Source organism: Bos indicus x Bos taurus, chromosome 5, assembly GCF_003369695.1.
Source record: "Bos indicus x Bos taurus breed Angus x Brahman F1 hybrid chromosome 5, Bos_hybrid_MaternalHap_v2.0, whole genome shotgun sequence".
Lineage (NCBI taxonomy): Eukaryota > Metazoa > Chordata > Mammalia > Artiodactyla > Bovidae > Bos > Bos indicus x Bos taurus.
In genome coordinates this window covers 40,486,078-40,510,728 of record NC_040080.1, presented here as the reverse complement: position 1 = coordinate 40,510,728, position 24,651 = coordinate 40,486,078, and positions in this window count along the sequence as shown.

Here is a 24,651-nt window from a genome sequence, read left to right as displayed (position 1 = left end):
GTATACTATGCTTCTCTGTTGGCTAGTCTTCCTCTTACTTTTGGATTTATTATATTTCCTCAATAATTTATTTTATACAATTTTTGTGTCTATTTTCATGTGCTGCCTCAATTATGTTGTGGTTAGACAACACATAAGGGTAAAAAAATAAATGAGTAATCTCAGAACAGGATCTCTCACCTAATACACATAGTAACACACTTAGCATTTGGGGCGAAGACTTTATAGATATGAATGTGATTTATATTTACTCATATAATTCCACCTTCCTACAATATCATCTTCCCAGTTTTCTCTCTTTAAATACCATCCTTTCTCCAAGATCCAGTTCAACCTCCACTTTCTCCCAAGAGCATGTTTGCACCTCCCAATCTGTCCTTAGTGTTTCTGTAACACTTACTGTGTACACACATCAACAAACAAGCCGATCATGAGATTTTATTTCCTGTATTAATATCTTGAACCATGATTGTGTTGTCTTTTAGGTTTTCAGGCTTGTCTCCTGAATTCAGACTATCTATGCCTGTAAGAAAAGGCTAAGATTTTTGACATTCCCATGAGGGTTTGGTTCTGTTCAATGTATAAACCAAGCACTCATTACTCAATATCTATTGAGTTAATTTAGTTTGGGTTTCATTACCCTACTGTGTGGTATCCAGAGCGTTTGACTGCAAATCAGGAATCCTAGGTTCTGTACCTCACTCCACAGTAACCAGTGTCATGGGCTTTACCAGAGGCTGGACTTTTGGGTTTCAATTTCCAAATCTAAAGGCTAAAATATATTCTAAATAATCTTTTCACCTTAGATCTAAATGATCTAAAAATATTCTAAATGATCTTTAGATTTTTTTTCCCGAAATTTTATGTCCATTATTATTGTCTTAAATATCCACAAACTACCAGCCAATATTACAATAATTTAAATCTCAATTGTCATCAGTACTATTATCCCAGTGCAAATATGTTAAAATGTTAAAATAGAGTTTATGTTTTAATAACACCATGAAGTTCTATTTGAACACTCATCTTGGAATTATTATAGGTTCCAAATAAATTAACTCCAAATTCATGAAAAGTTAACTATTTTTAAATAGCTTGAATTGTTTAGTAAACTCAAAATTAATTTTAGTGTCTTTCTGCTTGCCTTTGTATTTATTATTTTCCTTGTCTTTGTATCTATTCTTACTTTGGCTATTTTCATAGGAGATGGAAGTTTAAAACCTCAAGGGAAAATTAATGTAAAATTACTGCATTTCACATATTTGAAGTTGTGATCCATTTTAAAGAAAAAGAAAGTATAAGCCCATTATCTTGTCCTATATCTGAAGATTATGTCATTTGCCAGTCTTTCTCATATTAAATGTGATCTTAAAATGCTATGAGATCTGAGAAATAAGTTGGACGTTTGAAAGGTTCTTTCTTCAGCTTTTTGGGTAATTGATGTTAGTATCAAAGAGGCAAAGTAGCTGATGGGCATTTCTCAAGATTGTACCCTCTCTATCTTTAATGATCTCATGATTATATTTTGAATTTTATAATGACAACAGCATGATCCTACATCAATGCAAAGTACAGAGAATCTGCTAACAACCCTCACTTGACTCAGCATTCTTTAGCAGCAAACAAATTCCTTTTGTGATGACATCATTTTATCATGCCAGCATTTCAAACACCTACATTGTATATATGAAATCATTGTCTACAATCCTTTGTCAACTTGTCACAAGTTTTGAAACCCTCTGTCAAACCACTTGTCACTCTTCAGTATTATCATCTATCCATATGGAGGGCTTATGTTTCCTGTAGATGAACATATCCAGTTATGGGGAGGAAAGAGGAATATATGACCAGCAGCACATATTAGCTATTATCTCCCTTCCTCAACCCAATGTCCTACAAGATTCAGGAATCCCCATATACAATGCATTCCCAAAGGGAATCATACAACATCTGCCTGAAAACTTCTAGGAGGAGTCAACTCCCTCTTACTCAAGAAGACAGATTTTATTTGGGGAACAACTGAATGATTAGAAACGTCTTCTTGACACTGAGTTGAAATCTACCTCTTTCTAATTTGCTCCAATGGGTCCTGTCTTTGCATCTGAAAGCCTATTAAGTGTATAACCATAGCTACCATGTACCTTCTCCAGTCATATCTTTTCTGAACCAAACACTCCATTGTTTTTCTATGTGTCCTCATTTGACAGATTTTTCACATAGATAACATTCTGATAGCAATGCTTTGCCTAGTATTAGATCAAGACCTTCTAGAACTAACAACAACAAAAAAGACATCCTTTTCATCAGAGGGGACTGGGATGTAAAAGTAGGAAGTCAAGAGATACTTGAAGTAAGGGGTGAGTTTGCCTTGGAGTACAAAATGAATAGGGCAAAGGCTAACAGTTTTGCCAAGAGAATGTACTGGTCATAGCAAACATTCTCTTTCAACAACACAAGAGATGATTCTACACATGGACATCACCAGATGGCCAACACCAAAATCAGACTGATTATTTTCCTTGTAGCTGAAGTTGGAGAAACTCTGTATAGTCAGCAAAAACAAGACTGGGAGCTAAATGTGGCTCAGATCATCAGTTCCTTATTGCAAAATTCAGACTTAAATTGAAGAAAGTAGGGAAAGCCACTAGACCATTCAGGTATAACCTACATCAAATTCCTTATACAGTGGAAGTGACAAATAGATTCAAGGGATTAGATCTGATAGACAGACTGCCTGAAGAACTATGGATGGAGGTTCATGACATTGTACAGGAGGCAGGGATCAAGATCATCCCCAAGAAAAAGAAATGCAAAAAGGTTGCCTGATGAGGCCTTACAAATATCTGAGAAAAAAAAAAGAAGCAAAGGCAAAGGAGAAAAGGAAGGATAAACCCATTTGAATGCAGAGTTCTAAAGAATAAAGGAGAGATAAGAAAACCTTCCTAATCTTCTAAAGAAGAAGCTAAATCTTCTTCAGAGATCACGAATCTGACATCATTCACTGTAAGCTATCAAAATGCCAGGCTGTATGAAGCACAAGCTGGAATAAAAATAGCCAGGAGAAATATCAATAAACTTAGATATGCAGATGACACCACCCTTATGGCAGAAAGTGAAGAGGAACTGAAGAGCCTTGTGATGAAAGTGAAGGAGGAGAGTGAAAAACCTGGCTTAAAACTCAACATTCAAAAAACTGAACAGAACTGAATTGAACTGAACTGCTGCAAACAACTGACTCATTTGAAAAGTCCCTGATGCTGGGGAAGATTGAGAACAGAAGGAGAAGAGCCAATCAGGATGAGGTAGCTGGATGGCTGTGAATGCTATGGATGTCAACTTGGGCAAACTTTGAGAGATGGTGAGAGACAGGGAGGCCTGGCGTGCTGCAGTCCATGGGGTCGCAAGTGTTGGACATGACTGGGAGATTGAACAACATCATATATACATATACAAAATAAATGTATTTTTATATATACAGTGTGTGTGTGTATATATATATATCAGATCAGTCGCTCAGTCATGTCCGACTCTTTGCCACCCCATGAATCGCAGCACGCCAGGCCTCCCTGTCCATCACCAACTCCCAGAGTTCACTCAGACTAGCGTCCATCGAGTCAGTGATGCCATCCAGCCACCTCATCCTCTGTCATCCCCTTCTCCTCCTGCCCCCAATCCCTCCAAGCATCAGAGTCTTTTCCAATGAGTCAACTCTTTGCATGAGATGGCCAAAGTACTGGAGTTTCAGCTTTAGCATCATTCCTTCCAAAGAAATCCCAGAGCTGATCTCCTTCAGAATGGACTGGTTGGATCTCCTTGCAGTCCAAGGGACTCTCAAGAGTCTTCTCCAACACTACAGTTCAAAAGCATCAGTTCTTCGGTGCCCAGCCTTCTTCACAGTCCTACTCTCACATCCATACATGACCACAGGAAAAACCATAGTCTTGACTAGACGAACCTTTGTTGGCAAAGTAATGTCTCTGCTTTTGAATATGCTATCTCGGTTGGTCATAACTTTCCTTCCAAGGAGTAAGCGTCTTTTAATTTCATGGCTGCAGTCACCATCTGCAGTGATTTTGGAGCCCCCCAAAATAAAGTCTGACACTATTTCCACTGTTTCCCCATCTATTTCCCATGAAGTGATGGGACCAGATGCCATGATCTTAGTTTTCTGAATGTTGAGCTTTAAGCCAACTTTTTCACTCTCCACTTTCACATTCATCAAGAGGCTTTTTAGTTCCTCTTCACTTTCTGCTGTAAGGGTGGTGTCATCTGCATATCTGACATTATTGATATTTCTCCTGGCAATCTTGATTCCAGCTTGTGCTTCTTCCAGTCCAGCGTTTCTCATGATGTACTCTGCATATAAGTTAAATAAACAGGGTGACAATATACAGCCTTGAAGTACTCCTTTTGCTATTTGGAACCAGTCTGTTGTTCCATGTCCAGTTCTAACTGTTGCTTCCTGACCTGCATACAAATTTCTCAAGAGGCAGATCAGGTGGTCTGGTATTCCCATCTCTTTCAGAATTTTCCACAGTTTCTTGTGATCCACACAGTCAAAGGCTTTGGCATAGTCAATAAAGCAGAAATAGATGTTTTTCTGGAACTCTCTTGCTTTTTCCATGATCCAGTGAATGTTGGCAATTTGATATCTGGTTTCTCTGCCTTTTCTAAATCCAGCTTGAACACCTGGAAGTTCACGGTTCACGTATTGCTGAAGCCTGGCTTGGAGAATTTTGTACCATTTGCAAATATTTTCTCCCAATCAGTAAGCTGCCTTTTGATTTTGTTGATGATATCCATCCCTGTACAAAAGCTTTTAACCTTAATTACATTCTCTTTGTTTTTGCTTTTGTTTCCTGGTCTGAAGAGACAAATCTGATAAAAATGTATTGCTAAGATCAATGTCAAAGGGTCTATTGCCTATGTTTTCTTCTAGCAGTTTTATGATTTCAGGTCTTGCATTTAGGTCTTTTAATCCATTTTGAGTTTATATTTGTATGTGGTGTAAAAAAGTGTTCAAATTTTGTTCTTTTATAAATAGTTGACCAGTATTTCCACGGAGAAGGTGATGGCACCCCACTCCAGTACTCTTGCCTGGAAAGTCCCATGGACGGAGGAGCCTGGTGGGCTGCAGTCCATGGGGTCGTGAAGAGTCGGACACGACTGAGCGACTTCACTTTCACTTTTCACTTTCATGCATTGGAGAGGGAAATGGCAACCCACTCCAGTGTTCTTGCCTTGAGAATCCCAGGGACGGGGGAGCCTGGTTGGCTGCCGTCTATGGGGTCGCACAGAGTTGGACACGACTGAAGTGACTTAGCAGCAGTAGCAGCATTTCCAACACCTCCTTTTAAAGAATCTCTCTTTTTCCTATTGTGCATTCTTGCCTCCTTCTTTGTCAATTAATTGACCATACATGCATGGGTTTATTTCTGGGCTCTCCATTCTTTTCACTTTATCTCTATGCTTGGTTTTGTGCCAATACAATATTTTTTGATTACTGTAGCTTTGTAGCAGTGTGATTCCTCCTGCTTCATTCTTCTTTTTCCTAAGATTGCTTTGGCTATTCAGGGTGTTTTGTGATTCCACATAAATTTGAGGATTATTTGTTTTAGGTCTATTAAACATGTCCTGGGTACTTTGATACAAATTGCATTGAATTTGTAGATTGCTTTGAGTGATATGGACATTTTAACAATATTAATTTTCCAACCCATGAACATGGGATATCATTCCATTTATTTGTATTATCTTCAATTTTTTTATCAATATCTTATAGTTTTGAGAATACAGTTTCTTTACCTCCTTGGTTAAATTTATTTCTAGGTACCTTGTTCTTTTTGATACAATTATATTTATTATTTTAATAATTATTATTTATTTTTATTATAATTGCTTTCACTTCCTTATAGTTATTATTGGTGTATAGAAATGCAATATATTTCTCTGTATTAGTCTTGGATCCTACAACTTGACTGAATTCACTTGTTAGATCTAACAGTGTTTCTCTGGTGGAATCTTTAAGGTTTTCTGTGTATAAAATATTGCATCATCTGCAAATAGTGCTATTTTTCTTCCAATTTGTATGCATTTTATTTCTTGTCTGAGCTCTGTGGTTAAAACCTCTAATACTATGTTAAATAGAAGTATTGAAAATGAACATCTTTGTCTTGTTCCTGATTTTAGAGGAAAAGCTTTCAGCATTTCTCCATTGAGTATAATGTTAGCTGTGAGTTTGTCATAAGTGACCTTTATTATGTTGAGATATGTTCCCTCTTTAACAACTTTGATGAGCGTTCTTTTTGTGAGTAGTTATTTAATTCTGTCAAATGTTTCTTCTGTACCTGTTGAGATGGTCATGTGGCTTATATCCTTTCTTTCATTGATGTGTTATATCATATTGATTGATTTGCAGATATTGAACAATCCTTGCATCTCTAAGATAACCCCACTTGATCATGATGATGGCTCTTTATGTATATTGCTGAATTTTATTTACTAGTATTTTATTGAGAATTTTTGCATCTACGTTCATCAGTGATATTGACCTGTAATTTTCTTTTGTTGTATTGTGGTTGTCTGGTTCTGGTATCAGACGAATGCTGGCCTCATAGAATGAGTTTGGAAGTGTTTCCCTCTCTTCGATTTTTTGGAATAATTTGAGAAGAATAGATATTAACTCTTCATTAGATGTTTGGTAGAATTCTCCTGTGAAGCCATCCAGTCCTGGGGTTTCATTTATTGGGAGATTTTTAAATATCTGATCCAACTTCAATACTATTAATAAGTCTGTTCTAATTTTCTGTTCTTCCCAATTCAGTCTTGGAAGATTGCATGTTTCTAGGAATTTTATTAATTTCTTCTTGGTTGTTCAATTTGTTGATCTATAACTGTGCATAGTGTTCTTAATGATTGTATTTCTTTGACATCAGTTGTAACTTCTTTTTCATTTATAATTTTGTTTATTTGGGGTCTCTCTTCTTTCCTTAATGAATCTGGCTAAAGACTTATGTTTTGTCTGTCTTTTCAGAGGACAAGCTCTTAATCTTCCCTATTTTTTTCTTTTTTATCTCAATTTTATTTATTTCCACTCTGGTATTCATTATTTCTTTCTTTCTGATGAATTTTGACCTTTGTTTTGTTCTTCTTTTTCTAATTCCCTTAGATATTATTAGAAAGATAAATTGTTTTATTTGCAATTTCTCTTGTTTCCTGAGGTAGGACTGTATCACTATAAACTTCATATTTAGAACTGCTTTTGCTTTTTTCCCCCTGTGGTTTTATCTTCTTCTTTCATTTGTAACATAGTCCTCTGTCTTCTTATAGTTTTTCTATCAATTATAATTTGTTTTCTTTTTAATTAATTGATTTATTTTAATTGGAGTCTAATTACAATATCGTGGTGGTTTTTGCCATACGTTGACATGAATCAGACATAGATGTACATGTGTCCCCCATCCCGAACCCCCCTGCTACCTCCCTCCCCATCCCATCCCTCTGGGTTGTCCCAGTGCATCAGCTTTGGAATTATAATTTTTAAAATAATTATGCTATCCTATAGCAATATCTTTCATAATAGCTGAATATTTCCAAGTATTTTCTCCCATTTATCTTTAATAATATTTAGAAATTCCATGGAAATAAGTGTCAAGATGATCTGGAATAAATTGTCATTAAATTGGCAGTTTGAACAAGAAAGAGTCAAACAGGTGGATGGGTGCATAGCATGAGGATAACTCAGAAAATGTTGCTTGGCAAAAGTAGAGAATTTCAAATGGAGAAATTCTTAAAGTAAGGAAAGAGATTGAAGAAATGTTATATAAATGGAACAGTAAGACACACACTAGAGTCCAAATTTGAATTAGTAGAGAACAAAAAGCAAAAGTATGTTTTTAGGAGGTAATTTTGAAGCAATATACGAGGAACAATTTGTCATTCTGTCACACAGTCATGTCTGACTCTTTGGGGCCCCATGGACTGCAGCATGGCAGGCTTCCCTGTCCTTCACTGTCTCCTGGAGTTTGCTCAAACTTAGGTCCATTGAATCAGTGATGCTGTCTAACCATCTGATCCTCTGCCATCTTCTTCTCCTTTTGCTTTCGATCTTTCCCAGCATTGGGGTCTTTACCAAAGAGCCATTTCTTTGTATCAGATGGCCAAAATATTAGAGCTTCAGCTTCAGCATCAGTCCTTCTAATGAATATTTAGGGTCACTTTGTTTTAGGATTGCTTGGCTTGGTCTCCTTGTAGTCTAAGGGGCTCTCAAGAGTCTTCTACAGCACCACAATTCAAAAGCATCAATTATTTGACTTTCAGCCTTCTTTAAGGTCCAACTCTCAAATACATGTCTACTGGAAAAAACATAGTTTTGTCTATACGGACCTTTGTTAGCAAAGTAATGTCTCTGCTTTTTAATACACTGTCTAGGTTTGTCTTTGCTTTCCTTCCAAGGAGCAAGCATCTTTTAATTTCATGGCTGCAGCCACCATCTGCAGTGATTCTGGAGCCCAAGAAAATAAGTTCTGCTTCCACTTTTCCCCTTTCTATTTGCCATGAAGTGATGAGGCCAGATTACATGATCTTAGTTTTTTGAATGTTGAGCTTTAAACCAGCTTTTTTTTTCACTTTCTTCTTTCACCCTCATCAAAAGGCTTTTCACTTTCTGCCACTAGAGTGATATCAACTGCATATCTGAGGTTGTTGATAATTCTCCTGGCAGTCTCGAAACCAGCTTGTGCTTCATCCAGCCCAGCATTTTACATGATGTACTCTGCATAGAAGTTAAATAAACAGGATGACAAGATACAGCCTTATCATACTCCTTTCCAAATTTTGAACCAGTCAGCTTTTCCATGTAAGGTTCTAATTGTTGCTTCTTGACCTACGTACAATTTTCTCAGGAAACAGATAATGCAGTCTGGTATTGCCATCTCTTTAAGAATTTTCTAGTTTGTTGTAATCCACACAGTCAAAAGCTTTAGTGTAGTCTATGAAGCAGAAATGTATGTTTTTCTGGAATTCCCTTGCTTTATTATGATTCAACAAATGGCAATTTGATCTTTGGTTCCTCTTACTTTGCTACATCCAGCTTGTACATCTGGAAGTTCTCAGTTCACATACTGCTGAATCATAGCTGGAAGGGCTTTAAGCATAACCTTAGTAGCATGTGAAATGAACACAATTGTATGATAGTTTGAACATTCTTTGCTACTGCCCTTCTTTGGAATGGAATTGGAATGGAAACTGACCTTTCCCAGTCCTGTGACCACTGCTGAGTTTTCCAAATTTGATGACATATTGAATGTAGCACTTTAACAGCTTCATCTTTCTTGATTTTAAATAATTCAGCTGGAATTCCATTACCTCCACTAGGCTTGTCCTAAGGCCCACTCGACTTCACACTCCAGGATGTCTGGCTCTAAGTGAGTGGCCACATCATCATCATTATTCTGGTCATTAAGACCTTTTTTGTATACTTCTTCTTAATCTCTTCTGCTTCTGTTAGGTCCTTACCATTTTGTCCTTCACTGTGCCCATCCTTGCACGAAATATTCAATGATATCTACAGTTTTCTTGAAATGGTCTTGAGTCTTTCCCATCCTATTGTTTTCCTCTATATTTTCATTGTTCATTTAAGAATGCCTTCTTACCTCTCCTTGCTATTCTCTGGAACCCTGCATTCTGTTGGGTATATCTTTCCCTTTCACCCTTGCATTTCATTTCTCTTCTTTCCTCAGCTATTTGTAAATCCTACTCAGACAACTACTTTGCCTTCTTGCATTTTTTTTTTCCTTTGGGATGGTTTTGGTCACTATCTTCTGTATAATGATACAAACCTATGTTCATGTTTTTCAGGTACTCTGTCTACCAGATCTACTCCCTTGAATCTATTTGTCACCTACCCTGTATAATAGCTGTGAAAATAAGGGAAGCAAAAAGCAAAAGAGAAAAGGAAAGATATACCCATTTGAATGCAGAGTTCCAAAGAATAGCAAGGAGAGATAAGAAAGCCTTCCTCAGCATTCAATGCAAAGAAAAAGAGGAACACAACAGAATGAGAAAGACTAGAGATCTCTTCAAGAAAATTAGAGATACCAAGGGAATATTTCATGCAAAGATGGGCTCAATAAAGGACAGAAATGATATGGACCTAACAGAAGCAGAAGATGTTAAGAAGAGGTGGCAAGAATACACAGAAGAACTGTACAAAAAAGATCTTCATGACCAAAATAATCATGATGGTGGGATCACTCACCTAGAGTCAGACAGGCATCCTGGAATGTGAAGTCAAGTGGGCCTTAGAAAGCATCACTACGAACAAAGCTAGTGGAGGTGATGGAATTCCAGTTGAGCTATTTCAAATCCTGAAAGATGACACTGTGAAAGTGCTTCACTCAATATGCCAGCAATTTTGGAAAACTCAGCAGTGGCCACAGGACTGGAAAAGGTCAGTTTTCATTCCAATCCCAAAGAAAGGCAATGCCAAAGAATGCTCAAACTACCGCACAATTACACTCATCTCACAGGCTAGTAAAGTAATGCTTAAAATTATCCAAGCCAGGCTTCAGCAATACGTGAACCGCGAACTTCCTGATGTTCAAGCTGGTTTTAGAAAAGGTAGAGGAACCAGAGATCAAATTGCCAACATCTGCTGGATCATCGAAAAAGCAAGAGAGTTCCAGAAAAACAGCTATTTCTGCTTTATTGACTATGCCAAAGCCTTTGACTTTGTGGATCACAATAACCTGTGGAAAATTCTGAAAGAGATGGGAATACCAGACCACCTTACCTGCCTCTTGAGAAACCTATATGCAGGTCAGGAAGCAACAGTTAGAACTGCACATGGAACAACAGACTGGTTCCAAATAGGAAAAGGAGTACGTCAAGTCTGTATATTGTCACCCCACTTATTTGACTTATATGCAGAGTACATCATGAGAAACGCTGGGCTGGAAGAAGCACAAGCTGGAATCAAGATTGCCAGGAGAAATATCAATAACCTCAGATATGCAGATGACACCACCCTTATGGCAGAAACTGAAGAAGAACTAAAGAGCCTCTTGATGAAAGTGAAAGTGGAGAGTGAAAAAGTTGGCTTAAAGCTCAACATTCAGAAAACGAAGATCAAGGCATCCGGTCCCATCACTTCATGGGAAATAGATGGGGAAACAGTGGAAACAGTGGCTGACTTTATTTTTCTGGGCTCCAAAATCACTGCAGATGGTGATTGCAGCCATGAAATTAAAAGACGCTTACTCCTTGAAAGGAAAGTTATGACCAGCCTAGACAGCATATTAAAAAGCAGAGACATTACTTTGCCAGCAAAGGCCCATCTAGTCAAGGCTATGTTTTGTTTTGTTTTTTTTTTTTACTTTTTTTTGCGTAAATTTTTTTTTCTAATTTTATTTTATTTTTAAACTTTACATAATTGTATTAGTTTTGCCAAATATCAAAATGAATCCACCACAGGTATACATGTGTTCCCCATCCCAAACCCTCCTCCCTCCTCCTTCCCCATACCATCCCTCTGGGCCGTCCCAGTGCACCAGCCCCAAGCATCCAGCATCGTGCATCGAACCTGGACTGGCAACTCGTTTCCTACATGATATTTTACATGTTTCATTGCCATTCTCCCGAATCTTCCCACCCTCTCCCTCTCCCACAGAGTCCATAAGACTGTTCTATACATCAGTGTCTCTTTTGCTGTCTCATACACCGGGTTATTGTTACCATCTTTCTAAATTCTATATATATGCGTTAGTATACTGTATTTATGTTTTTCCTTCTGGCTTACTTCACTCTGTATAATAGGCTCCAGTTTCATCCACCTCATTAGAACTGATTCAAATGTATCCTTTTTAATGGCTGAGTAATACTCCATTGTGTATATGTACCACAGCTTTCTTATCCATTCATCTGCTGATGGGCATCTAGGTTGCTTCCATGTCTTGGCTATTATAAACAGTGCTGCGATGAATATTGGGGTACACGTGTCTCTTTCCCTTCTGGTTTCCTCAGTGTGTATGCCCAGCAGTGGGGTTGCTGGATCGTAAGGCAGTTCTATTTCCAGTTTTTTAAGGAATCTCCACACTGTTCTCCACATAGTTTGCATTCCCACCAACAGTGTAAGAGGGTTCCCTTTTCTCCACACCCTCTCCAGCATTTATTATTTGTAGACTTTTGGATCACAGCCATTCTGACTGGTGTGAAATGGTACCTCATAGTGGTTTTGATTTGCATTTCTCTGATAATGAGTGATGTTGAGCATCTTTTCATGTTACATGATCCTCTACATAGAAAACCCTAAAGATTCCACCAGAAAATTACTAGAAATAATCAATGACTATAGTAAAGTTGCAGGATATAAAATCAACACACAGAAATCCCTTGCATTCCTATACACTAATAATGAGAAAACAGAAAGAGAAATTAAGGAAACAATTCCATTCACCATTGCAACGGAAAGAATAAAATACTTAGGAATATATCTACCTAAAGAAACTAAAAACCTATATATAGAAAACTATAAAACACTGGTGAAAGAAATCAAAGAGGACACTAATAGATGGAGAAATATACCATGTTCATGGATTGGAAGAATCAATATAGTGAAAATGAGTATACCACCCAAAGCAATTTATAGATTCAACGCAATCCCTATCAAGCTACCAACAGTATTCTTCACAGAGCTAGAACAAATAATTTCACAATTTGTATGGAAATACAAAAAACCTTGAATAGCCAAAGCGATCTTGAGAAAGAAGAATGGATCTGGAGGAATCAACCTACCTGACTTCAGGCTCTACTACAAAGCCACAGTCATCAAGACAGTATGGTACTGGCACAAAGACAGAAATATTGATCAATGGAATAAAATAGAAAGCCCAGAGATAAATCCACGCACATATGGACACCTTATCTTTGACAAAGGAGGCAAGAATATACAATGGATTAAAGACAATCTCTTTAACAAGTGGTGCTGGGAAATCTGGTCAACCACTTGTAAAAGAATGAAACTGGACCACTTTCTAACACCATACACAAAAATAACCTCAAAATGGATTAAAGATCTAAACGTAAGACCAGAAACTATAAAACTCCTAGAGGAGAACATAGGCAAAACACTCTCCGACATACATCACAGCAGGATCCTCTATGACCCACCTCCCAGAATATTGGAAATAAAAGCAAAAATAAACAAATGGGACCTAATTAACCTTAAAAGCTTCTGCACATCAAAGGAAACTATTAGCAAGGTGAAAAGACAGCCTTCAGAATGGGAGAAAATAATAGCAAATGAAGCAACCGACAAACAACTAATCTCAAAAATATACAAGCAACTCCTATAGCTCAACTCCAGAAAAATAAACGACCCAATCAAAAAATGGGCCAAAGGCTATGTTTTTTCCAGTGGTCATGTATGGATGTGAGAGTTGAACTATAAAGAAAGCTGAGTGCGGAAGAATTGATGCTTTTGAACTGTAGTGTTGGAGAAGACTCTTGAGAGTCCCTTGGACAGCAAGGAGATCCAACCAGTCCATTCTAAAGGAGATCAGTCCTGGGTGTTCATTGGAAGGACTGATGTTGAAGCTGAAACTCCAATATTTTGGCCATCTGATGTGAAAAGCTGACTCATTTGAAAAGACCGTGATGCTGGGAAAGATTGAGGGCAGGAGGAAAAGGGGATGACAGAGGATAAGATGGTTGGATGGCATCACCAACTCGATAGACATGGGTTTGGGTAGACTCTGGGAGTTGGTGATGGACAGGGAGGCCTGGCGTGCTGGGGTTCATGGGGTTGCAAAGAGTCAGACACGACTGAGTGACTGAACTGAACTCAACTGAACCCTGTATAATTGTAAAGGATTCACTTTAGGTCATACCTGAATTGCCTAGTGGTTTTCCTCACTTTCTTCAATTTAAGCCTGAATTTTGTAATAAGTCAGCTCCCAGTCTTGTTTTGCTGACTATACAGAGGTTTTCTCTCTTCGACTGCAAAGAATATATTCAATGTGATTTTTATTTTTGCTTCCCTTTGTGGCTTAGCTGGTAAAGAATCTGCTTGCAATGCAAGAGACCTGGGTTTGATCCCTGGGTTGGGAAGATTTCCTGGAGAAAGGAACGGCTACCCACTCCAGTATTCTAACCTGGAGAATTCCATGGACTATATAGTCCATGGGGGTCACAAAGAGTCACAAAGATTTTTATTTTGATCATCTGGTGATATCCATGTGTAGAGTCATCTTTTGTGTTGTTGGAAAAGGGTGTTTGCTATGACTAGTGTGTTCTCTTGACAAAACTGTTAGCCTTTGCCCTGCTTCATTTGTACTCCAATGCCAAACTTGCCTGTTACACCAGGTATCTCTTGACATCCTACTTTTGCCTTCAAATCCTCTAGGTGAAAATGATGTCTTTTTGGTGTGAGTTCTAGAAGGTCTTGTAGGTCTTCATACAACCAGCCAATTTCAGCTTCTTTGGCATTAATGGTTGGGGCATAGACTTGTATTACTGTGATGTTGAAAGGTTTGCCTTGGAAATGATCTGAAATCATTCTGTTGTTTTTAAGATTGCACCCTTCTACTGCATTTTGTACTCTTGTTGACTAGGAGGGCTACTCCATTCTTCTAAGGAATTCTTGCACACAGTAGTAGATATAATGGTCCTCTGAATTAAATTTTCGCATTTCTGCCCATTTTATTTCACTGACCTAAAATGTCAGTGTTCACTCTTGCCATCTCCTGCTTGACCACATCATGGATCTAACATTCCAGGTTACTATGCAATATTATTCTTCACAGCATTGGACTTCACTTTCACTACCAGACACATGCACAGCTGAGTATTGTTTCTGCTTTGGCCCAGCCATTTCATTCTTTCTGGAGCTATTAGTAATTGCCCTCTGCTCTTCCCCAGTAGCATATTGGGCACTTTCTGACCTGGGGTCTCATCTTCTAATGTCATATCTTTTTGCATTTTCATATTGTTCATGAGGTTCTCATGGCAAGAATACTGGAGTAGTTTGCTATTCCCTCCTCTAATGGACCATATTTTGTCAGAACTCTTCACTATGACCTGTCCATCTTGGGTGGCCCTGCATTATTTGGCTCATAGCTTCACTGAAGAATAAGATACTTGTGGAAATATTTAGAACATGTGAAATTTGTTAAATACATTCTGGTGAGAGTGGTTAAAAGGCTGGCTTTAGGCAGAAAGTATTGAAATTGATTGAATCCATTATGTAAGATTTGGTTGCACTTGAGGAGTTTGAATATGAAGACAGAAAAAGTAAGAAATAGAAAATCAGGACAAAGAAGGGACTTCTAGAGGACTGAGAAGAAGTGCAGCCAGTGATGTCACTGATGGGGAGACTAGGGAGGGTCAAGGTTTTAGGAAGGAATGAAGCTAAATCAGAATAAATTTTCATTTATACAATAATATAAAAACATAATGAAATATTAGAGAAAAGAGAATGTAAAATAAGCATTAACCCTCCCACTAACAGCAATATATGTATACATAACATTTATTATTTTAGCTCTTTTCTATAGAATATAAGCATGTGCAGCATCATTAGCCCTTACATCTGAATCAAATTTTACATGTGGTGTCACTGCTCCTTTTGTGGGGAAATAAAACTAAGTAGCTAATCAGTCAGGGTTCTTCAGAGAAACAGAATCAATAGGATATATAAAGTGATATAGATATCTTGATTATAAGATATGGTTCACACTATTTTGGAGGTTGAGAAGTCCCTGCAATCTATCCACTACATGCTGGAGACCCACAGGAGTCAGTCATACAATTAGAAGTCTTGAGAGCCAAAGAGCCAATGGTGTAAATTTCAGTCCAGGTCTGAAGGCCTGAGAACTAGGAGCACTGAGGGCAGGAGGAGGTGGACATCTTGGCTCAAGCAGGAAAGGACAGAGTAAATCTAGTTTTCCTTTGTCCTTTTGTTCTGTTCAGGCCCTCAGTAGATTGAATGTTATCAACCCATTTTGGGGATGATCTTTTTCTTTGTTGTTGCTGCTGCTAAGTCGCTTTAGTCGTGTCCGACTCTGTGTGACCCCATAGACAGCAGCCCACCAGGCTCCCCCGTCCCTGGGATTCTCCAGGCAAGAACACTGGAGTGGATTGCCATTTCCTTCTCCAGTGCATGAAAGTGAAAAGTAAAGTGAAGTCGCTCAGTCGTGCCCAACTCATAGCAACCCCATGGACTGCAGCCCACCAGGCTCCTCCGTCCATGGGATTTTCCAGGCAAGGGTACTGGAGTGGGTTGCCATTGCCTTCTCCGGATCTTTTGCTTTAGTCATTCGCCAATTCAAATGCTGGTCTCCTCTAGAAACATCCTCAAAGACATCCCCAGAAAAAATGTTTAACCAATCATCTAGACATCCTTTTGTCACTCAATTTAACACAAAAAATTAACCATCTCTTAAGAGATAGGTAAGATCATATAAAGATGGCCCTGCTAAATTATCCACCCCCTGCTTATTTAGTCAAACACTAATCTAGGCACTGCTGCTGAGATGGGATTTTGCACATTTAATTAAAGTCCCAAGATGCTTGACCATAAAACACAGAGATTATCTGAGTGAGCTCAATCGAACCATAGGAGACCTTCAAAAAGCAGAAGGCAAAGTCAGGGAGATTTGAAATGTGACAAGGATTCCATGAACCATCACTTGTTTGAAGAAGAAAGGGTTCACATGGGAAGAAATGTGGATTTTTTTGCAGAGAGCAAGAAAAAGGTGACATTGGTCCAATAAACACAAAACCTGAATTTTGGCAAATACTTGAAGTAACTTGTAAACCAGTCCTATAAATAAGAATCCATGTAGTTGATATATTAACTTTGACTTCATGACTTTAGGCAGAAAAATCAGTTGAGCCCCAGACTTTTGACCTAGAAAACTGAGAAAATAAATGAGTTGTTTAAAGCTGCTAAAAGTGTGCTATTTAGGCACAGTGCAGTGTAAACCAGATATTATCTTTATATACGCAAACATAGATATTAAATTGTTTACAAATTCATGTCCTTTCCTAGTCACTTTTCATCATATTATATAAAATATTGCACATCCTTCATATTGTTACACGGCCTTCATAAATACTATCTTTGTGGCTGCTTACTATTTATCAAATTTATGTATTAGAGATTATTTAATAACCCCCCTATTGTTGATCATTTAGATTTCTTGCCACCTTTTGTGGAAATGAATGTCTTCATGCATATGTCGACTGAAAAACGCACAACTTAAAAGCTGAGGATATTGTTTTATTCAACAGACAAAACTGAGGACTTTAGCCCAGAACACATCATCTCAAATCACTCTCAGATACTGCTCTGAAGAAACAAGAGAAAAGCCAGGATATATGCGAGTTTTTGTAACAAAAACCAGCTAATAGAACATCAGTAAATTATTGTTAATCAAAGAAAATCAGATATATCAAGTTAAGGAGTTTAGCACTTTTCTATATATGGGAAAACGTACAGAAGTCATTGAAACAATTCCTTTGATATGCACCTCAGCTCTCTGAGGCCAGTATCCTGTTCTTTCTCACCCTGAGGCTCCTCAGGGCGCACTGTGCCTGCAGCTACTGACTGCTAGATGGCGGGCATCCTGTTTCCATCCTGAGTTCCCTCAGAGTTCAGCATCCGGGTGGCTGCAATATGGTGGCTCGACGGATACAACAGCCTTGGTTTACTGATACAGCAGGCAACATTTTTTTCATTGACACGTAAGACTTAAAAATGGATTGAGGATAATCACTTTAAGAGAGATTACTAGAGAATTCCTGGGTTAGAGGTATCAGAAACACAAGCTGGAATCAAGATTGCTGGGAGAAATATCAATAATCTCAGATATGCAGATGACACCACCCTTATGGCAGAAAGTGAAGAGGAACTAAAAAGCCTCTTGATGAAAGTGAAAGTGGAGCATGAAAAAGTTGGCTTAAAGCTCAACATTCAGAAAACGAAGATCATGCCATCTGGTCCCATCACTTCATGGCAAATAGATGGGGAAACAGTGTCAGACTTTATTTTTGGGGGTTCCAAAATCACTGCAGATGGTGATTGCAGCCATGAAATTAAAAGATGCTTACTCCTTGGAAGGAAAGTTATGACCAATCTAGATAGCATATTCAAAAGCAGAGACATTACTTTGCCAACAAAGGTTCATCTAGTCAAGGCTATGGTTTTTCCTGTGGTCATGTATGGATGTGAGAGTTGGACTGTGAAGAAGGCTGAGCGCTGAAGAATTGATGCTTTTGAACTGTGGTGTTGGAGAAGACTCTTGAGAGTCCCTTGGACTGCAAGGAGATCCAACCAGTCCATTCTGAAGGAGATCAGCCCTGGGATTTCTTTGGAAGAAATGATGCTAAAGCTGAAACTCCAGTACTTTGGCCACCTCATGCGAAGAGTTGACTCATTGGCAAAGACTCTGATGCTGGGAGGGATTGGGGGCAAGAGGGGAAGGGGACGACAGAGGATGAGATGGCTGGATGGCATCACTGACTCGATGGATGTGAGTTTGAGTGAACTCCGGGAGTTGGTGATGGACAGGGAGGCCTGGCGTGCTGTGATTCATGGGGTCACAAAGAGTCGGACACGACTGAGCAACTGATCTGATCTGATCTGATCTGATCTAATAGTCATTTGAATCACTATATGAATGACCATGTCAATCTAATTCTTAGCTAAAGGTATTCAGGAGTACAAACAGTACTGTGCCTGAAAGTAGAGTGAGAATCAAAGTGCCTTGAGATGAATCTGGAGAAATAGAAAGTTGCAAGTGTATGCAAACTGCAGAAAGCCGTTTTTGTTTTTTCATTTTTCATGGACTCCTGATAGTGTTGCAGTCTGGTGCTGCTGGTTTACATCACACTTTTTCTTGAGCTTTTGCTCCATAATGTTTGGCATTTCCTCTTTAAGGTGATATTTTTCGTTTCCTTAAATTGTCACAGTTTGATATTGATCACACTCTGCTACCTGCTGAGAAAAGCCCAGATTAGAAAAGAACCACTATTTGCTGAGTAGGGGGTGAGGAGAATGCCAGATTAAATGATTCATTTCAGCCATATATGAAAGATAAACTAGAGAGGAAATACAGAAAATGCCCACATTGATCACAGATGAGTTTGAGAGCTATTTTGTAGAGGAAATAAGTGCAAAGGTGGAGGATATAAGAGGATGCATGCCTATTACATCTTTTGGAAAAATGGATCTTGAGGGTGTGTTTCTTAAAAAAAATAATTAGAATAAATATTATTCCCATTGGTCCTTGCTCTAGTTTCCCGTGGCTGCACAACAAATTACTGTCAGCAAGTGCCTCAGAACAACTCTAATTTATCACAGATTTCTGGAGGCCAGAGTCTGAAATCAAGTGTCCTCAGGGCCACAGTCACACTGGAGACTCTAGGGCAGAATCCTCTTGCCTCTTCTAGTTTCTGATAGCTCCATGCATTTCTCAGCTACCTTGGTTGATTCAGTCTTTGCCTCTGTCTTCACCTGAACGTTTTTCCTGTGTCCTCTTATGTATCTTGAAGTATGCTCGTCATTTGATTTAGGGTTTACCCAGGAAACCCAAGATTTCATTCTAAATTCTTTAACCAATTACATCTTCAAAGCCTTTACTACAGATAAGGGCATATTCAAAGATTCTAGGGATTGGAGGGTGGAATTATTTCCGGGGGGTGAGGGCAGCCACAGTTCAACCCACTACAGTTCTTTAGTTTACCAGAGGCCTATTGTTTCAGGAAAAAAAAATTGTTTATGGGAGATAATTTATGGCTCATCACTAACTAGGGTGAAAAATACTTCCAGAACCTGGTTCAGCACTGGAACAACTTCCCAGTGATGGCATGCCAAGTCTCTCCTCTACAGCTCCTTCAATATCACCTCTCCTCTTCTAAGCAGGAAGCATGTGTTTTCAGAAATGATCCATTAAGCAATGTTTGTATGTACACTCAACGTTTCTGAGTGTAGCATCTGTCAGTTTCCATGGTGTAAGCACTCACATGATGTCACTGAACACAAAGTTGAAAGTGATACGCCCAGATGGACCCAGAACACCACTATCAGTAGACGGTATTACTGTCTGAACCAGTTTCTATGTCACATGCATTTTTAATTCAAGGTGACTTGTACATGTTCTACCATTTTTTCCTGTGAACTCACAATAAATGTAGAGACCAAGAATGGCCATGCTTAGTTCAGGAATGTCTAACTTGGTAAATTAAATAGAAGAACTGCCTGAAATTAAACTTCAGTGCATAGATGACTCTATTATTTCAGATAAATGCATTTCCTGTACAGAGAACAAAGGAATAAATTTATTTTCAATATATCATGTATTTTTCTCCTGCAGTAATTTCTTTTCATATTTTTAAAAGTGAAGTTTTAATGCCTCCTTGAAATTCAGAAGCATGGGTAAAAGGAAAAGAAAGACAAGTGTGCAAGACTGTTCTTTGAGTCTAAGGATTTTAGAGATGTTATTACATGATCTTGATACGTGTGCTACTTTGAATAACTTCGTTGAAATTCTGGACTTCAAAATTTTCATTTCTAGTTAAAACCTAGTTGAATAAGAAGTGTAAGAAGAATGAGAAGTGTAAGAAGCAGTGTAAGAAGGAGGAATAGCTCAGTATAGGAAGGAGAAGTTTTAAATGGAAAACAGTGCTCTTTTTGATGATTTCAGAGAAGCAAAAAAAGTCAGCGAAGTAAAATTAATTCAGGTAGGAAAGTAATCGCACTAACATTTACTATTATATTCTGTCTCATAAGTTACTTTGTCAGGGAATTGACTTTAATCCTTTCAGGAAAATACTTCCCCTGAGTCTATAACAATGCTTTTTGAGATCTGAAGCATCCATGGATTTTTTAAAAGCAGGTATTCATACTGCACACGATGCTGGGATTAGTGTGCCACAGAAATGGGAGGTGGGTCTCTGCGGAGTTCGGTGGCCCCTTTGTTCCTCTCTACTAATTGGTCTGGGCAGATATGGGGTGGTGACAGCTGTTCTCCTCCCCCTGCAAGCAGTATACGGAAGGATTCTATTTCTCTTCATCATTTCTCCTGTGAAATCCTAGTAGGGTCACTACATTGTCCTAGTTATAAAACTGAAAAATCTCATATCCTGGGGTCCCTTCAGTCCCAGGCAAACTGGGAGAGGAAGTTTGGTCACCTTAGAGCCTGGTGGGTTTCCTAGAGGTAAACCCAGCAAAGAGATCAGGTGTTCCCTGTGTCTTGGATCCCCAGAAGGCCCATCCTGTCTGAGTTAGCCCCACACTCAACCTTTAGCAGTTGCTGACATTTCTGATATAATGTTCCTACACAAGTGGCAAAGTGGTAAAGAATCCACCTGCCAAGCAGGGGACAGGTTCAACCCCTAGGTCAGGAAGAGTCCCCGGAGAAGGAAATGGCAACCCACTCCAGTATTCTTACCTGGAAAATCTCATGGACAGAGGAGCCTGGTGGGCTACAGTCAATGGGATCCAAAAGAGTTGGACATGACTGAATGCATGCATATGCGCGCGCACACACACACACACACACACACACACACACACACACAGAGGTTTATTTGGTGTTTAATGGCATCTTCCCTCATGCTTCAAGCACCTGTCTCTTATGTTGGTTGTTTGTCCTATGACCTCAGTCATCTAATAGGTGCAAGAAAAGTCATTAATTTGCAGTTTGTCCAGGTTTCTTTCTTCCTGTTGTAGCAATGGGAGTGATGTTCTTTCTAGCTCTCTACATCTTCCAGCTGAAACCAGAAGTCATCGAAGGGTTAAACTAACTAAATCTGAATTAAATAAACATGGATATGAACTGTAGATATCTTTGCATGGTTAAATTTACATCAATGCATCCAAATATTTAAAGCTTGAACCATCATGCCTGGCATAGAGTAGATGGTCTGTGCTGCATGTTTATTAGGTCATGTCTAACTCTTTGTGACCCCATGGACTGTAACCCCCCATTATCCTTTGTCCATGTAATTTTCCAGGCAAGAATACTGGAGTGGGTTGCCATTTCCTACCCCAGGGAGATGCCCTATAAATGTTAGTTTTCTTCTCATTTTACCCACCCCTCAGCGGAGATGATAACATTAAATTCTTTAATCTCTCATGTATTTTCTGTTATTCTCTTTTAATAGAGTAATTTAAAGAAGATGATGAAATGAATTAGGCTGGAATAATGAATTTTCTAGGGAGCCCAGACTTATACAACTATGGGCTTTCTTAGTTGACACTGGCAAGGGAGATGAATGAGAGCCTGTTCTGTTGAAATAAGATCATGCTGATCAGGTCTACCTATCAAACAAATGACAGTAACACAAATAATGCCCCAGAAATCAAATTCATGGAACCTGGCAGAAAGCTCACAATGTTGACAGCCATATTGAACCTTGGGACCATGATTTCTCCAGCTCTCCAAATTCATCTCAAGAAAATCTGCCCAGTGCTTATAGTCATACCTCTAAGGAAAACTCTCCAGGCTGCAGCAAGTAGTACTGATGATTTATTGAGTACCAGACTTCTTTTTGCATCATTTATAGAAGTTTTTATAAATCCATGATGAGGAAATGTTCCTGTACAGTGATAGAAAAATTTCATCTACAGTAGAGGCAGGATAGAGACTAGCCTCCTACAGATGTTTCAAGCCTCCATTGCTGTTCTTTCTTTATTTAATATACATGATATAACCACATTTACAATTGACAGAATGTTCTTAGATGGCAGGCACTCTGTAAAATGCTCTTTTGTAGCTTATTTAAAGCAACACAGTATGAAAAGGGATTCTCTTTGTTATTTTGGCAGGACCACAAATAAGGGCATATAATGAATACTTTACAAATAGTAAAAGGAAAAACTTCAGATTTAATGCAAAAACATAACATCATTCTCATTGCCCAGTAGACTCTGCCCTGCAGTATGATTTCTTATTAACTGTTTTTCCAAACTGAAATGTACACAAAGTTTTTTATTATCTGGTAAATTTGAAAATCTTGCTTTCAAGAATATAAATTTATATCTTGAATTTATTTAATATAGATATGCTTAAGTTTGCTTAATTTACATGTAAAATTGTTCCAAATTCCTGTTTGCTGACCTATTAGCAACAAAGTACAAATTAGGTGTTACACACATTAAGAAATTAACAAAACTAACACATTAACAAAAAACAGAAGAGAGTTCAGAAGGGCTTGGCCCTCTTCTTTTTTATTGTTGTTGTTTAGTCTCGAAGAAATGTCAGAATCTTTGTGAACCTGTGAAATATAGCCCACCAGGCTCCTCTGTCCATGGGATTACTGTTTCTTCTTCAATAACAAATAAATGCCCCACACACTCCTCTAACTGCTCTACTTATCTTGCCAACAATATGCTTTGTCTTTGTGTATTCATACTTGTGAATTTCCCCAATTCTTACCCTGCCACCAACTGTATATCTGTATATAGATTTCGCTCTTATAGATTACCTGCCAAACTTGCATTCTAAAATGGCAAACCTGATAAGATTACTATGTAGAGTAAACTTCACACCAGGGCAAACATATACCAAGTTCAGTTATCTCTGTATAATCCCACTTGGATACTTCTTTGGAGAAAGTTATCTAGACTAGAGAAACTGGTTTCTACTGTTTCTCCTGAACCTCAATTGTCCTGGGATCTTTGCCACAACATTTAACCTCTTTATGTTTTAGCTTCTGTGTTTGTAAAATTGTAGTTTTGTTTAGGCAGGTAAGTGATTTTATTTTATTTTATTTTAGGTAAGTGATTTTAAAAAGGAAAAAAAATTAGGATTTTATGAGGTCACATAAATGAAAGGTTTTTAATCCATATATTTCACTAGACACCTGCAAGTTGGCTTATCAATGGCCAAAAGTCCTATCAAACTGAACACCAGCAAAACAAAAATGCGCAACTGGAAAAGAAATAATCAAGCTTCAACTCATATATACTTATTTAGCACAATGTATCAATTACTATGTCCTAGTTTAGTAATTATGGCAGACTTAAAATTTTCTGCAAGATGATTTTCTTTCTAGAATAGTCTATTATTTTTCTTAATGTAAGACAAGAACAATTTGTATACATAACTGCCACTGATAATTTAAAATATATTTGCTAGAACATTGGTGAGCAAACATTTTTATTAAACTTCCACAAATAAAAAGAGATATGGGGTTTTTGTTGTTGTTTTATTTTTGTTATTATGTTCTTCAATGATTGAATAGTGAATGGTCCAAAGTTAGGCACTGGCAAGGAGAAGACACTGATACTGTGACCCCCTAATAACAAGTAAACATCATATAACAAGAGAGATCAAGGAGTTGTTTTATCATTAAGAGAGCTCTAGTATTACCAAACCTTCACTGGTGCAAAGTTTCCAAAGAAGGCAGTGGCCCCTTATCAACAAGCCATCAACCTTAGCTCAAGTTAATATGTGTCTATCACATGACCAGGGAAGGTTTCACCCAGTGGGAGAAAACTGCTGATAATGGTGAAGATCCTTTTTTTCACTTTGCAGTTTGCTCAGAAACCTACACAATACTTCATTAACTTTGACCAGCCTCCTAAGTGTTAGCAGATTTCAAAAATTTAGGTGACACTGACTCTCTTCCTCAAAAATAAAAATTAAG